The 14959-nt window shown below is 38.5% G+C and overlaps 1 pseudogene; it reads left to right on the top strand.

The window, feature by feature from the left end:
* LOC117366830 overlaps positions 1 to 14654 on the top strand; it is a 43863-nt pseudogene extending 29209 nt beyond the window's left edge.
* The last annotated feature ends 305 nt before the right edge of the window (positions 14655 to 14959 follow it).

Genomic DNA, 14959 nt, shown 5'->3' on the forward strand with positions numbered 1-14959 from the left:
CTTGCTGAAGGTGGGGCATTGGCGTAATTTCACCTGAAAGTGGCTTTGTGCGTGCTTAAGCATTCCTATGCAACTCCGTAGGCATGAGACAAATGCCCTATATGGAGGCCTGCAAAATGCTGACCTACATTTAATACAAAAAAACTAATAATGGCTATAATCAATCTTCAGACCTCCACCAAATAAAGCCTTATCAAAACATCAGCTGGAAAGTCCAAAATAGTTTACAATATAAGTTCTATTACTTTCTCACGGACCTCAGTGGTACCGTCTGCATGCCGCTAAACTTTTAGATCATGCAGAACACTGGCACCCCTAATCGTCATCGGTCCCTTGTAGTTCAATTTTTTTCTATTCATAATTTTTAAATATTTTGAATTCTTTTTAAAATACTTTCAATTAATCGGTACCTATCTTATGCTACGCGGGTGGGGGTAAGCACTCCGACGTAGGCTACGTTTCGCCCCCTAGGGCTGTGTCAAGGAAATCCCCCTGCAACAAATAATAAATAGTAATATCGAATTTAAGCAGTAGCTTTAGCAAAAATAACATAGATCATTAATGAACAGTCTTATTATTTTCTAAGTTACCTCAGATCAACCTGCTCATGCTCCCCGCGTTAGAAATTCAAGCCAGGAAACATGGCCGCCGCGTTCACACTTTTAAATAGCATAACTCCCTTTAGAGCGTGATGACATCGATCTTAACGTAAAACCCCCCCCCCCCCCCTTTTTTTTTTTTGCCTCATATTAAGGTAGTCCATTCTATTTCGGCATTTAAACCCATAGGAGTCACTGAATTCAAAAAGTAAATCCATTTTTGCTCCTTAAAGTTCAGTGTTCTGCATGATCTATAAGTTTAGCGGCATGCAGACGGTACCACTGAGGTCTGTGAGAAAGTAATAGAACTTATATTGTAAACTATTTTGGACTTTCCAGCTGATGTTTTGATAAGACCTACATTTAAGGCATCTGTTCAGTGATGCAGACGTGATTCTCTTTGGGACACCGATGCCTAATTGACACGTGATCAGCATCCTAAAGAGAATCAGGCCCTCATTGTTCCTGCATTCAGTCTGTTTTATGCTAGTTAAAGTTCACTAACTCCTTGTTATTCTAGGAAAGTCACTTCCCCAAATACAAAAAAACTTAGATTGTGAATGCACTAGAGACAAAGTACCTGCGTATAATACGAATACAGTGTTGCATATAGCTCGTCACGCTATAGAAATGATTAATGGTAGTAGTAGTAATGTGAATGCAGTAACTGAGTATTGCTTCCATACCCATTCCCTGCCCATGACACACGCCCACTGAAAAATATATTTTAAAAAACCCCAATCCCAATCACCTGCTTTTTTCTATCAGTTATCTCTCTCCTGACTGATTGCTTTGAAGCATGCTTTTGCTACCTTAAAAACTTCATTTATAATTACCCTGAAGTCAAAGACATCGGTATTAAACTCCATTAGAGATGCACACGGGGAAAACATTTTTGGTTTATTGTTTGACAAAATGGCTTTTACACCTGAATTTTGTAGACATTTTTTCACACATTCATTTTATTAATTCAAGTTAGAACTTTTTAAGGCACATTGTCTGTATATGTGTTAATTCATATGTTAGTACGTGTTAATTCCCAGCAGCATCTGTCTATGCAGCTAAAATTCAGAAAATGCACCTAGCAGTTTTTGAACTGATGGCAGATAATGAAGATGTACTTAACACCACCTACTGAGGTTATATTAACTGCTGTGTGTTATGAGTCTGCTGCATTACATCCAAAGCAACATCGGTTGGGAGGGGTTTCCTCTTTTTAATGTAGCTCTTTCTATTAAAAGGGTCCCTATTTCCCTGAGGAAAGTTTTGACTATCCTTGATTTTCATTTAGACTAGTTTCTAACCCCTTAGAAACATAATAAATGACAGCAAATAAAGACCTGAAAGAGAACACCCTGTCTGCCCAATAGTCACACTCACTGCCGAGTATCTTTCTTTGGCATTTCTGGGACATAGACTGTAGAAGTCTGCCAAGCACTATCCTCATATTATAAATGGGGACTTATAAAACATAACATAACATAACATAAATCTTTAGTTATATACCGCAAAAGCCTTTAGGTTCGAGGCGGTTTACAAGAAGAAAAACTAAAGGGAGGTAGCGAACTACAACATATGAGGGAATATTAAAATTATATGGATCACATAGAACATATAGAGAAAGATTTAGCAGAGTTGTATGGGGGGAAGGGATAAATAATAAGTAAGGATGATCATAGTCTTAAAACAACAATATGGAACAGGGAATCAGTTTAGACTGGAATGTCCTGTTTGAGGAAGAAGAGCGTTTTTAAGAGCTTTCTGAAGTTTATTTCAAGTTTATTTCATTTTTTGATAAATCGCCTATTCCAAATTTCTAAGCAATGTACATATTATAAAATAAAATATAGTAAAGAAACTTTAAACATAATAACAATAAATCCTAATTTTAACAAACTTGACAAATAGGGAAGTAGGTAAAGTTACAATTTAGGTTCGAGGCGATTTACAAGAAGAAAAACTAAAGGGAGGTAGAAATGTAGAAGTAGAAGATTGAACCAGTTGACTCTATTTGGGATCTTTGGAAGCTGCTTGGTAGGATAGGAGTCTAGTGATTAATCTTTGATTGGTATAACCTTTAATTGAGGGGAAGGCAAAGAATGATTGAGGTTGAGTGGATCGTCTGGGTCTGGAAAATGAAAACTGATTGGTGAGATAGATGGGCAATAAACCGTTTAGAGCTTTAGAGAAGAGACAACTGAGTTTGAAAAGTACTCGTTTTTCAATTTTCAACCAATGATGTTTATGATAGAAAGGTGTTATATGGTCAAATTTTTTCAGGTTGAATATGAGCCTTATAGCACTGTTTTGAATAATGCTTAGTTTCTGGAAGTGTTTGCGTAGTCCTGCCAAGTGAATGATGTTACAGTTATTCAGGGTGCTTAGGACTAGTGATTGGACAAGGAGAATGAAAGGTGCCTGGTCAAAGTACTTTCTGATGGATCTGAGCTTCCATAATCTAATGTGACACAGACAAGAGGACACAGACTGAAGTTGAGGGGGGACAAGTCTAGGACAAATATCAGGAAGTTCTGTTTCACGCAGCGAGTGGTGGACACCTGGAATGCTCTCCCAGAGGAAGTAATTGAGGAATCCACCATTCTAGGATTTAAGGGTAAACTAGATGCACATCTCCTTAAGAGTGGCACAGAGTAATACGGGTATGGGTAAGCTAAGGTCTGATCCGGAGATGGCAGTTCTTATGTTCTTATGTTTGCATGTGACATGGTTGATTTGGGTAGACCTGGACTGCCTTTTTGTGGCTTTGGAATTTCAAATCTGACTTTCAAAGCAGTGGGCACTGGAGGATTAAGTGACTTATTCATGGTCACAAGGAGCAGCACTGGGATTTGATCTCACAACCTCTGGGTGCAGAGGCAGCAGCTCAACCAGTGAGCCACAGCCCTTCCTCAAATAATTAGTTTTCATCAAAGCCTTTCTAGTCCATCCTAAACCTAGGGCTCCTTTTATCAAGACGCGCTAGCGGGGTTAGCGCGTCGGACATTTCATCACGCGCTAAACCCCCACGGCCGGCTAAAAAATAACGCCTGCTCAATGCAAGCATTAGCGACTAGCTTGGCAGGCGGTTTAATGCTTGGTATTACGCGAGTTAAATCCCTACCGCAGCTTGATAAAAGGACCCCCTAGTTGCCATAAACGGGACTCAGACCATACAAGTCTGCCCAGTATCGGCCTTAGTTCTTCAAAAGATAACATAAATATCTTAAAGACATATCCCCCCTCCCCCAGTTTTTGGGACATAGTGATACTCTTGGTCGAGGGGATTGTTGGTATGTATGTTGACCTTCTCCTTCTGACTCCATTATCTTCTGTTTTTTGCAATCTCCTGGTTGTAATTTCTATTTTCTTCTTCTTCTTCTGCCTTTCCACATATATTTTTCTGTCTTTATTTTAACCTGTTGATTACAATATAATTCATTGTGTTATGTGTTTTAGAAGCAATAAATCAGGTTCAATGAACTAAACAATTAAGGTAAGTCTGTAAATTAGGTGCTCACATTTACATGTGTGTCTATGCACATATAGATGTAAATACCAATATTTACCTAACTTCTATTATGGAAATACCCACTTAAATTATGTAACTCATGTTTGTAAGAGGAAAATACAAGGGGCATATGGTTTATGGTTTATTAATCTTGTTATACCGCGCGTTCATTTCACTGGTCCAAGCAGTTTACGGAATACAATAAAATAATAAATAAATATAAAAAAACAACTCATTATTAAATAAGAAAGACCTGACTCATACAAACAGCAAACAAACTAAGAGACATTCATTTCTAAAAAGAACCCTCCATTGTTGAGCTGGATAAATCTAACCATACAAACAACAAACATACCAAAAAGTATTCACTCCTAAATAAAATCATAAAAATACAATTAAGCCATAAAATTTCACCAGACTGCTGACTGAAGATCTAGAACATTTAGAATATGTGAGTAATATCGGATTGATTTAAATCTTGCCCGAATGCTTCTTTGAAAAAAAACTGTTCCTTAACATAATTTTGAAAGATTTTAAATTTGCCTCTAATCTCAACTCTCGTGGCATATGGTTCCATAAATTTGGAACTGCAAAGTTGAACGCTTTATTTTGAATAGACTCCCACCTAGCTCTCGGCAGTGATTCAGCTACGTTGCCCGTGGTTCCCCTTCCTGCTTTCCGGGTCTGCCAATGACACAACTTCCTGTTTCTGCCTGGGTGGATTGCAGCAGAGGCAGACACAGAGAGCAGGAAGGGGAGCCGCGGTCGACATAGCTGAATCACTGCTGAGGCTGGCAGATTTTTTCAGCTTCATGGAAGGTAAAGGGCCATCAGACAGGAGAGAAGGCTGGGAACATGCTGGGCCACGGGGACTATCCAGAGCCTTGGCACCGGGCCGTGAGAAGGGAAGTTCTCTGACCATGACTCCCAGGCCAGGAACACCCCCCTCATGGCTTGCACCTGGGGGAACATTACTAAAAGTATTTTTTTACATGGGGGGTCAAAAATGATGGCTGGGGTGTCAAAAAACAATGGACCCCAGGTGTCACATACTCTAGGTACGCCACTGGAGCTTAGCATCCCTACCAGCAAAGGTAACATTTTATTGCAGTGTGTGGCTGCAGCTGTTGGGGTGGTGATAAGAATATTAAGAACCCAGCCCCCATCCATTTTTGGAAACCTCCCAAAACAGACTTCTTGTTATGTCCTTGCTTATGACTCTACAGGCTGGATATTAGGAGAGCTGGGTGCACATTTGACTAGGATGACACTGTCTAATGGAAGTATATATGCCAAGCTGTTAGACATGAGGTATTTAAAAAAACAAAAGAAAAACAGACTATGGAAAGCAATGATCTTGATGAGGCGTTTATTATGACAAAAAAAGTACAAATCCAAAAAAATAATGTGCACTAAATGAATGACTGATGTGTGGTGTGATGTGGACCCTACATGGTCCATGATTCAGCAAAAAAGCCTTATTCAGGGGTCCTGGGGAGGTGGAGAGGGGAGTGTGGAATTAAAAATGTGAAGCATAAGCTTAAGTGTAAAAATTTTGATAATGGTGACCAATACCATGGGTGCAAAATGAAAATAAATGAAGTGAATGAGGAAGGATTCTGTAAAGAAGTGCCTAAGGGATTAATTGTGGAAAAAGCGTGAAGGGCACAGAAGCTAAGAAAGCATAGTGCAGAGAAAAGTCCAAAGACCAATCTAAGAAATAGCGGAGGTATTATAATTAACCAAATTTGTGTTAACTTTGAAGTTATTGTTGTTAATAAAACTGCAGCCTTGCTTTGTCACTAAGAGGTGTTATCTGGATTATTGGTTCATTTAAGGTGAATGACTGTCTGAAGCTGGAATGCCTAATGTGCTGCATTAGCTATTCATGTGGGTGTGCACTGTCAGTGCACATTAATTATCATTTAACTGCATAACACAATATAGTAAAAGACATTCAGTCTTTATTCAATACTGTACTTGCTCTCCCCAGTTTGAAATAAAGATATGTGGACATTTTGAAGTGTGGTAGGGTGTAGCCTTTATTAGCACATCTTCTTAGCAAGGAGGATATACACAGAATTTCATTTCACTAATCCTTAAAACATTTATTTGCATAAGGCAAACTTAAATCCAATGTGGTTAATATTCAGTTAGCAGCAGTCAGCGTTTTTTGTTTTTTTTTTTAATGCTGACTGCTGCTAGCTAAATTAGCCATGGATATTCAGTGTTGGGCCAAAGGCATTGAATATCTGGGGCTGACCTGCCAAGTTTATTGCCTAGATTTATGTTAGACCTGGCTGACGTTTAGCCGGGATATGTACAAGATATTTATCCAGATCATTCAACTGGGACATGCAATCGTCTGGGACCCAGATGCAGGGATCGATTTTCCTCTCTCCCCTGATTCCATGCGCCCTCCAGAACCCCAATAGCATAACAAAAAAATGTTCACCTTTCCATTTTGATCCCCCCTCCCAGATTCTGCACCCCCATGATCCTGACAGTATAACATAAATTCCTCCATCCCTATTCTGAGTCTTACCCCCTCCAATTTTAAAGACACATTCATATATAAGTAGGCCCTTGGGCCTACTTTAAGGTCCCTGGCCAGTGGGTCATCAGGGCAGGAGCAAACTCCCAGTCACTCCTGCACTAGTGACTGCTGCTTTAAAATGGTGTTTTCCACTTCAGTGATAATCTTGCAGTATTACTGCTAGAGGTCAGCCATCCATAACTCTAATAATTCTATTTTATCTACTTAAATGATTTATAAACTTTGAGAAAAATAATTGCTTCTTTTCCTATCAATAGTGACAGGATGGAGAATAAGCCACCTAGATTAAAAATCGTAGTCCTTTCAGCCATAAAACAATACTGAAAAGAATATGTAGAAGAGTGATCATCAACCTCATAAGCATTGCTATTCATATTGTCTGGAACCATCAGGTCACAAAGCTGCATCCCAATGCTGACAGAAGCTTATTAAAATAAGCCAATGATCTACTGAAGAGGATGCCCCTCATACCTCTAATCACATCCGTGTGCCATGAAGACCATCCCTCCTGATGGCCCCCAGGAAGCTCCCTCATGATGGTTTCATGAAACAGAAGTTCCCCTCCCAATGTTGCACTACCTCTGTTTCCTCAATAATCCTCACTAATTCCCCTCCCCCTCGGCCTATCTAGTGTCTAGAGGGGTCAGAGCAAACACAATATACAGTCTTGCCTGTTCTTTTCCAGCACTGGGTTCAAAAAGATACCAGTTCTATACCAGTGGTACTATAATGTTATAGCCCCTGCCATTAGTGTTCAGCCAGCTTTATAAGGGACTTTTGCCAAATAAGAACCAAATAATACACATTAGGAATATAACAAGCATCCCCTGAAAGTAATACCAATTATAATTATAACTGTAACCTTGAATCGTAAGAGTGGAGGAGTGGTCAGAGCTGCAATCTCACTACCCTGAGGTTGCAGATTCAAACCCAGCAGTGCTGGGCACTGCTGGGCAAATCACTTAAAACTCTACTGCCCCAGGTACATTAGTCAGATTTTTTTTACTAAGCCACAGTAGAGATTTCTACCAAGGCCCAGAGCGCTAAATACTCAGACACTGCTCCAACACTCATAGGAATTATATGAGCATTGGAGCATTTATCAGGGCCACAATAGAAACCTCTACCATGGTTTAGTAAAAGGGGGGTAAATTAGGTGCCTACATTGGCTAGCCGTGTCTATCTTGGCACCTAACTTTAGGTATCATTTATTGAATTTCCCCATTTGTGTGCATATTTTATAGAATATCTGCTAAGGCAGATGCACATATAACTCCTAATTGGTGCCAATTAACATTATTTAGTGGCAAATATTGCAAGTTAGCTTAATGTAATCTTGAACTGATAATTCAGGTTAAGTGCACAATTGACCTCATTCTATAGCTTGCACATACTATTTTATGTGCTAATAGTTATGTAGGGCGTGCAAGTTTATAGAATTAGAGTGATAGTGCACACTCATTAATAAAAGTGCACACTATTATTGGCAAATGATAATGATACAACCCTTGCTAGTAATTGTAGTCACCTCCTACCATATAGTTGCAAATTTCCTTGACTGCTGTTATCTGGAGGAAAAGTCCATAATCTGTTATTGAGAAAGACATGGGGGAAGCCACTACTTGCCCTGGATCGGTAGCATGGAATATTGCCACTCCTTGGGTTTTGGCCAGGAACTACTGACCTGGATTGCCCACCGTGAGAAAGGACTACTGGGCTTGATGGACCGTTGGTCTGACCCAGTATGGCTATTCTTATGTTCTTACATGATTCAAGTAATAGGACAATTAATCCATAATAACATCACTGATGAGGTTGGCTCTGAGGCACTGTGGAATGAGGCATTATGACATCATAATCTCAGCTCTGGAATGTTGCTCTCATTGGGGTTCCAGAATGTTGCTATTCTTTAATATGCTGGAATGTTGCTACTCTTTGGGTTTTGGCCAGGTACTAGTGACCTGGATTGGCCACTGTGAGAACGGGCTACTGGGCTTGATGGACCAGTGGTCTGACCCAGTAAGGCTATTCTTATGTTCTTATGACTAAAACAAAATTGTTTAGCCATAAATGTTATATCATCTATCATAAGGATTGTCTGGATTTTTAATATTCATTTTAACTTGGAGGCACACCAGGGAATAATCTGAGCTAATGTGAACTTCATAAAACATTTTGTAACATTTGCCATTTGAATAACCAGCATCATAATATTTTATCATGCTAAACACCCTGTGGACACTTGAAATAAATGAACACACTATTTTGTCTTTATGTTATACCTGTGGTACATCAGCAGATGTAATCCTGAAAATGAATACTCACTACTTTTACAGAGTAATTTCATGTAGGCTGGATAGGTTGAGATGTTTACCTGAAAACTGGGCTATCTAATATGCGCTGATTGGCCTTTGAAAGTGATACATTGATAAAATACTCATCTTATGGAAAGTGTAGGCTGGCCATTTAGAGGATTTTAAATTGAACTCAAGATCTCTATATGTATTGTACTATGCATTGACAATCATTTTTGAAGTCCAATTTGTGTACTGTATAGAAAGTGCATAAAAATATATTAGCAAGTGTCTACAACCTACATATTTAAAGCCAGGATATACACATATAAATCACAAATACGTATATTTTGCAAAGAACATGTTTTCAGTGGGACTAGGGAAGGGCCAAAGCTATGTCTTAAATTTCTACTTGAAAAAGGGAATACATGTTTATATCTGCTGACATCAACATCATAATTTATATCCATCCCAGGGACATCTAGAGGCTCATTTTCAAAAATACTTTGACACACAAAGTACCATAGAACCCTATGGTACTTTCTGTGTCTAAGTGCTTTGAAAAAGAGCCCTCCAGGTTATACAAAATGTCTCATTATGTGCAGCACTGCACTGGAGACATTAGGGCGGTCTTGTTTTTTACCCCCTGTACTTTTGCCCCTCCCTCCAAAAGCAATACTGGAAAATTTTATTGGGCACTGTAACATCTTGAGAACGCATAGGCATCCACTTGTATATGCCAACACATACACATCTATATTCTGAAATATCAAAAGGAAACAGAAAAGGCAATGTCTTTATTTACAATCAAGACCCAACACGTATGTGTTTAGGCAGTAAGGCCCGTCTCAAGGGTCTGATTTTCAATGTAGAACACCTTATCACAACAGTTTTCTTATGATTGAAGTGTTCAAGCCAATTATCACAATAGGCCAAATGGATGATCGTAATCACTCATAAGAGCTTGACTGTTCTGTGGAGTAGTACAATGATCTAGCAGCTTTACATTGAAAATCAGACCTCTGAGACAGGTCTTACGGCCAAAACATGTACGCGTCTGGTCTTGATTGTGAATAAAGATATTAAGAACCACACGTTGCATTTTCTGTTTCCTTTTGTTCTACTATGGTGAGGTAGAATCTCTTGTTTGGGTGTATTATTCTGAAATATCATCATACACATGTATGTACATACATGTTTATAGCGTTATGTTGACCTCTGACATTTTTTTTAATCTCACTTCACTGGCTTCCAATTGAATAGAGAATTATATTTAAGCTTCTCTGCCTAACTTACAAAGCTCTTCATAACTTAGCTCCCCCCTCCCCTCCCTACCAATTTCTGCATTGCTGCAGCATTACCAGCCTACTAGGACGTTATGTTCCTCTGATAGTTCCAGTTAGACCAGCTGGAAATTTATAGAAGATCTCTCTTCAGTGTTATGGGACCTGAACTTTGGAACGCTATCTCTTCAATTCTCCGTGCATTACTTTCAAGAAAAGCTCAACTATTCTTTTACTTTGTGCCTATGGGGTCTTCATGAGTGTACCCAAAAAAATATTCTATACAGGAATGAGAAAAAAAATCAAATCCAACTCCTATAACTTTCTCACTTATATTCAAGCAATGATTTCCTGATGCCACAATTTCATTGAAAGTTTCATGCACATCACATCTGAATGAGGGGAGAGCCTCAGAATCCCGTGCATAATAATGTCAATTACTGCACTAGAAAGGGAAAAGATCTTCACCGGCTCTTGACCCCCTTCCTACCTAGAGCAGACACAGTAAATGTTTCAAAATGGTGTCAGAAAAGTCAAAACTACTTAGCTTGTAGGTAGAATGTTCAATGGTGTTGAAAATGTGTTTTGTCTCTGCCAGTCCTAGCCGACGGAAGTTAGGCTAGCTGCCGTTTCGCTAGACAAGCTGCGTCAGGGCTCCGGACAGCATAGCAGCGTACTGATTCACACGCTTGCTCAGACAGAGACCGGCTAGGACTGGCAGAGACAAAACACATTTTCAACACCATTGAACATTTTACCTACAAGCTAAGTAGTTTTGACTTTTCTGACACCATTTTGAAACATTTACAGTGTCTGCTGTAGGTAGGAGGGGGGGGGGGGGTCAATAGCCGGTGAAGATCTTTTCCCTTTCTAGTGCAGTAATTGACATTATTATGCACGGGGTTCTGAGGCTCTCCCCTCATTCAGATGTGATGTGCATGAAACTTTCAATGAAATTGTGGTATCAGTAAATCATTGCTTGAATATAAGTGAGAAAGTTATAGGAGTTGTCTTCATGAGTGTACCCACTGTGTAACCATCTTTGTTCAGTGTTTTTGTTAATCATCATTAACCGTTCATTGTCTATTATTTCATTGAATGCTGTGTATATCTGTTGTAATCCGCCTAGAACTTTGGATAGTGCAGAATTGAAATGTAGAAAATAAATAAATAAATAAATGGATGCTCTCACTGCACATTATTATTTATTTATTGAGATTTAATAACTGACATCTATAAATATGAACTTAAGGCTTTAGAACCCCCCCCCAAAAAAAAAAATACCCTAAAATATGTAAGATTTTGAAACCTCTTGAAACTTATCTTTCATTGATTTAGGGCTCCTGTTACAAAGGTACGCTAGCGTTTTTAGTGCACGCACTGGATTACCCGAAAAACTACCGTCTGCTCAAGAGGAGGCGGTAGCGGCTAGTGCACATGGCGTTTTAGTGCACGCTATTCCGCGCCTTAAGGCCCTAACGCACCTTTTTAAAAGGAGTCCTTAGTATCCTATCTCCTCAATGGATATTATGATTGTGTTTCTGTTAATTTTAAACCGATAATAATAACTGTAGTATTTCTTCCTATCCGACAATGACAATATCACTATGTTTACTTTGTATGTTATATTTTATATAGTTCTCAGTTGTATTTTGCCTGTTATAAAATTTAATTAAATGTTTGAACTAAGAGATTTATTAACCACCTTTGTAAACAGTTTCACCAAAGGCGGTACACAACTGGTATATAGATATCTGTTCCAGGGTGTATTTTAATCCAGACTCTGATGCAAATCCAGTCTGAAACACTAGTAAAATTTGACACTTCCAGATCATACTATCTCAATTCAGATTTTTATTTTCTATTTAAAATGTGCCTCATTTTCATCAGGTACAGACCTCATTTCTAGCATGTTTCTCTCTATTGTAAACCTGAACAATATTTATGTTTCAATGTTGCATAGCCTCACAATTTTAAAAACCCACTTTCTAGTAAGGAAAATTATATGTTTTAGACAGTTATTTGTTTATTAGGATTTATTTACTGCCTTTTTGAAGAAATTCACTCAAGGCAGTATATAGCAAGAATCAGTTAATTATAAGAAATAGACAATTACTTCAGTAAAACTATTCAAATAACACAATGCATGTAATTGTATTGTCAACACAATATGCAATAAAACACTTTAATAGACTGTTTAGAGTATAAGCAAAGATGAAACATACAAATAGATAAGGGCACTCATCTCTTTGGTAGAACCTGCATCTGAGCATATGGGGGATAGGGGTGGGTGATGTATAAGGTATGAGTGGAAGAGGTGAGGACCAGTTGCTAGGAGAATAAAGAGTAGCAGGTGATGATTAACAAAATTACAAAAATAGGGGAGGGTTTGTCTTAAATGTGCTGTGTGTTTAGCGTACGCTAATATTTAGCACGCACTAAAAAGCTTAGTGCACCTTTGTAAAAAAGGGGGATAGTGTGTACTGAGTCCTGATCTTACTTCAGGCACATCCTGCAGCTTCCAACCCTGTGGTTTTGGAGGTTGAAGATACTAGATTTAGAACAAACCAGAGAAAATATTTCTTCACGCATTTTGTTTCTAGTAAATGCTAGATCAGCCAATGCAAAATCTCCTATGATCCATGATGTCATTAGTGAATACCACTTAGACATCTTGGGAATAACTGAGACCTGCATGGATGAAAGCAGAGAAGCACCATTGGTAGAACTATGCCTCACAGGATTCACTATCCTGCTCCAACCAAAACAAAGGAAGTGGGGTTGAGGAGTAGCAGTCCTGATCCGAGAGACAGTCAAACTGCGCTGAATCTCCATCTCATGCCTCCTAATCCAGCTGGGAGATAAGGAACTAATGTGTCTGCTTGTGGTCTACTTAGGGTTACCGTATGGCTCCAGAAAAAGGAGGAAGGATTGATACATCTGGGTTTTACTTCCACTGAAGGAAATGAAAGCAAGGAGGATAGACAGAGAATCTATACTCCTTTTTCTGGAACCAAATAAAAAGACAAAAATTCCACCACCCACACTTGTCAAAAGCCAACAACAAAAGCTGGAAAAAACTTACACTAAATAATAATACAAAAAAAAAAAATAATCACCTTATTTCCACATACATAAATAACCAAATACTTTCATGGTCACACAGTGACTCTAGAACGCTCAGACCAATAACCAAACTCTAGTGAAAAGTTACGGAGTCAGTTATTTGGTTGTTTATTTATGTGGAAATAAGGTAATTATTTTTTGAATTGTTATAAGATTATCACCTTTGAAGAAACAAGGTCCCTTAAATTTTATGTGTAATAAATAATAATAAACATTTACTTGTAAAAATTCAATAATAATATATTTTTTTATATTAATGTTTGTTTTTTTTAAATATATGTTGTCTTTTTGTATCTGCTGACTTTAACAGTTCTCTCTTGTAACATTCATAGCAAGGAGGAAAAATACCTCAGATTCCCTCTAGTAGTTGGCGTAACTACACATGCCTCTATACAGGGTAACGTCAATCATCGGTCAAATAAAAAACCTTCCTCTTATCAATAATCATCAAAAAGATTTACATAATAGAATAGCATAACTTAACTGAAGGGTCCTTGCTATGAATGTTACAAGAGAGAACTGTTGAAGTCAGCAGCTACAAAAAACAACAACATATATTTAAAAAAAAAATGAATATAAAAATATAATATTATTATTGAATTTTTACAAGTGAATGTTTATTATTATTTAATGTAAGCTCTTTCCACCTTTTGTTGTTGGCTTCTCCTTTTTCTGGAGCCATATGGTAACCCTAGCCTCGGGTCCTCTAATCCACTGGATTCCAGAAATTGAACTATACTCTGTTTAAAAGGGTTTCCAGTAATTTATTTACCACAGAAGTCAGATTTACCAGTCTGAAGTTCCCTACTTCTTCCTTACTTCCACTTTTGTGGAGAGGGACCATATCTGCCCTTCTGCAGTCCTCTGGTAACACTCCCGACTCTAGTGAAACACTGAAAAAGTCAGCCAGCAGAGCTAACAGATCTTCCCCAAGTTCCTTCATTGCCCTCATTACACCATCTAGCCCCATCGTTTTACCCACCTTTAGTTTAACGAGCTCCTCATGAACATAATTCTCTGAAAATCGATCAGGGTCCGCCACACCTCCAGCCCTATTTGCTTTTGTTTTCTGTGGTCCCTTGAGATGGAGATGTGGCAACATGGTTTGGGAGAAGTCTAATTGGCATTTCTCTGATTTTTCTTCTTCATCTGCAGTTGGAACTTGGATTAGTCAGCTGGAGGGAAGGCTCAACCTTCACCTTCACAGACTTTCTAAGTGGCAGCATGATTTCTAGGCAGCATCATACATATTGCAAAATTGCGCCATTGGATGCTCAGATTTCATAAAAATTATGTTTAAACATTTTGAAGGAAAAGCATGTTGATATTTTTTTTCAATGCTGGGATGGGAGCAAGATGGTGGTGAAAGAGGAAGGAAGGGTGACCAGCAGAGGGAAAAGGTTAGGGTATCCAGGGGCATTTTTAGCTGGCTATTGAATTTTCATGTTTGTTTATTTTATTTATGTATTCCATTTTCTATACCGTTCTCCCAGAGGAGCTCAGAACGGTTTACAGGCATTTATTCAGGTACTCAAGCAGTTTTCCCTCTCTGTCCTGGCGGGCTCACAATCTATCTAACATACCTGGGGCAA

The sequence above is a fragment of the Geotrypetes seraphini genome, chromosome 1, assembly GCF_902459505.1.
Source record: "Geotrypetes seraphini chromosome 1, aGeoSer1.1, whole genome shotgun sequence".
NCBI classification, from domain to species: domain Eukaryota; kingdom Metazoa; phylum Chordata; class Amphibia; order Gymnophiona; family Dermophiidae; genus Geotrypetes; species Geotrypetes seraphini.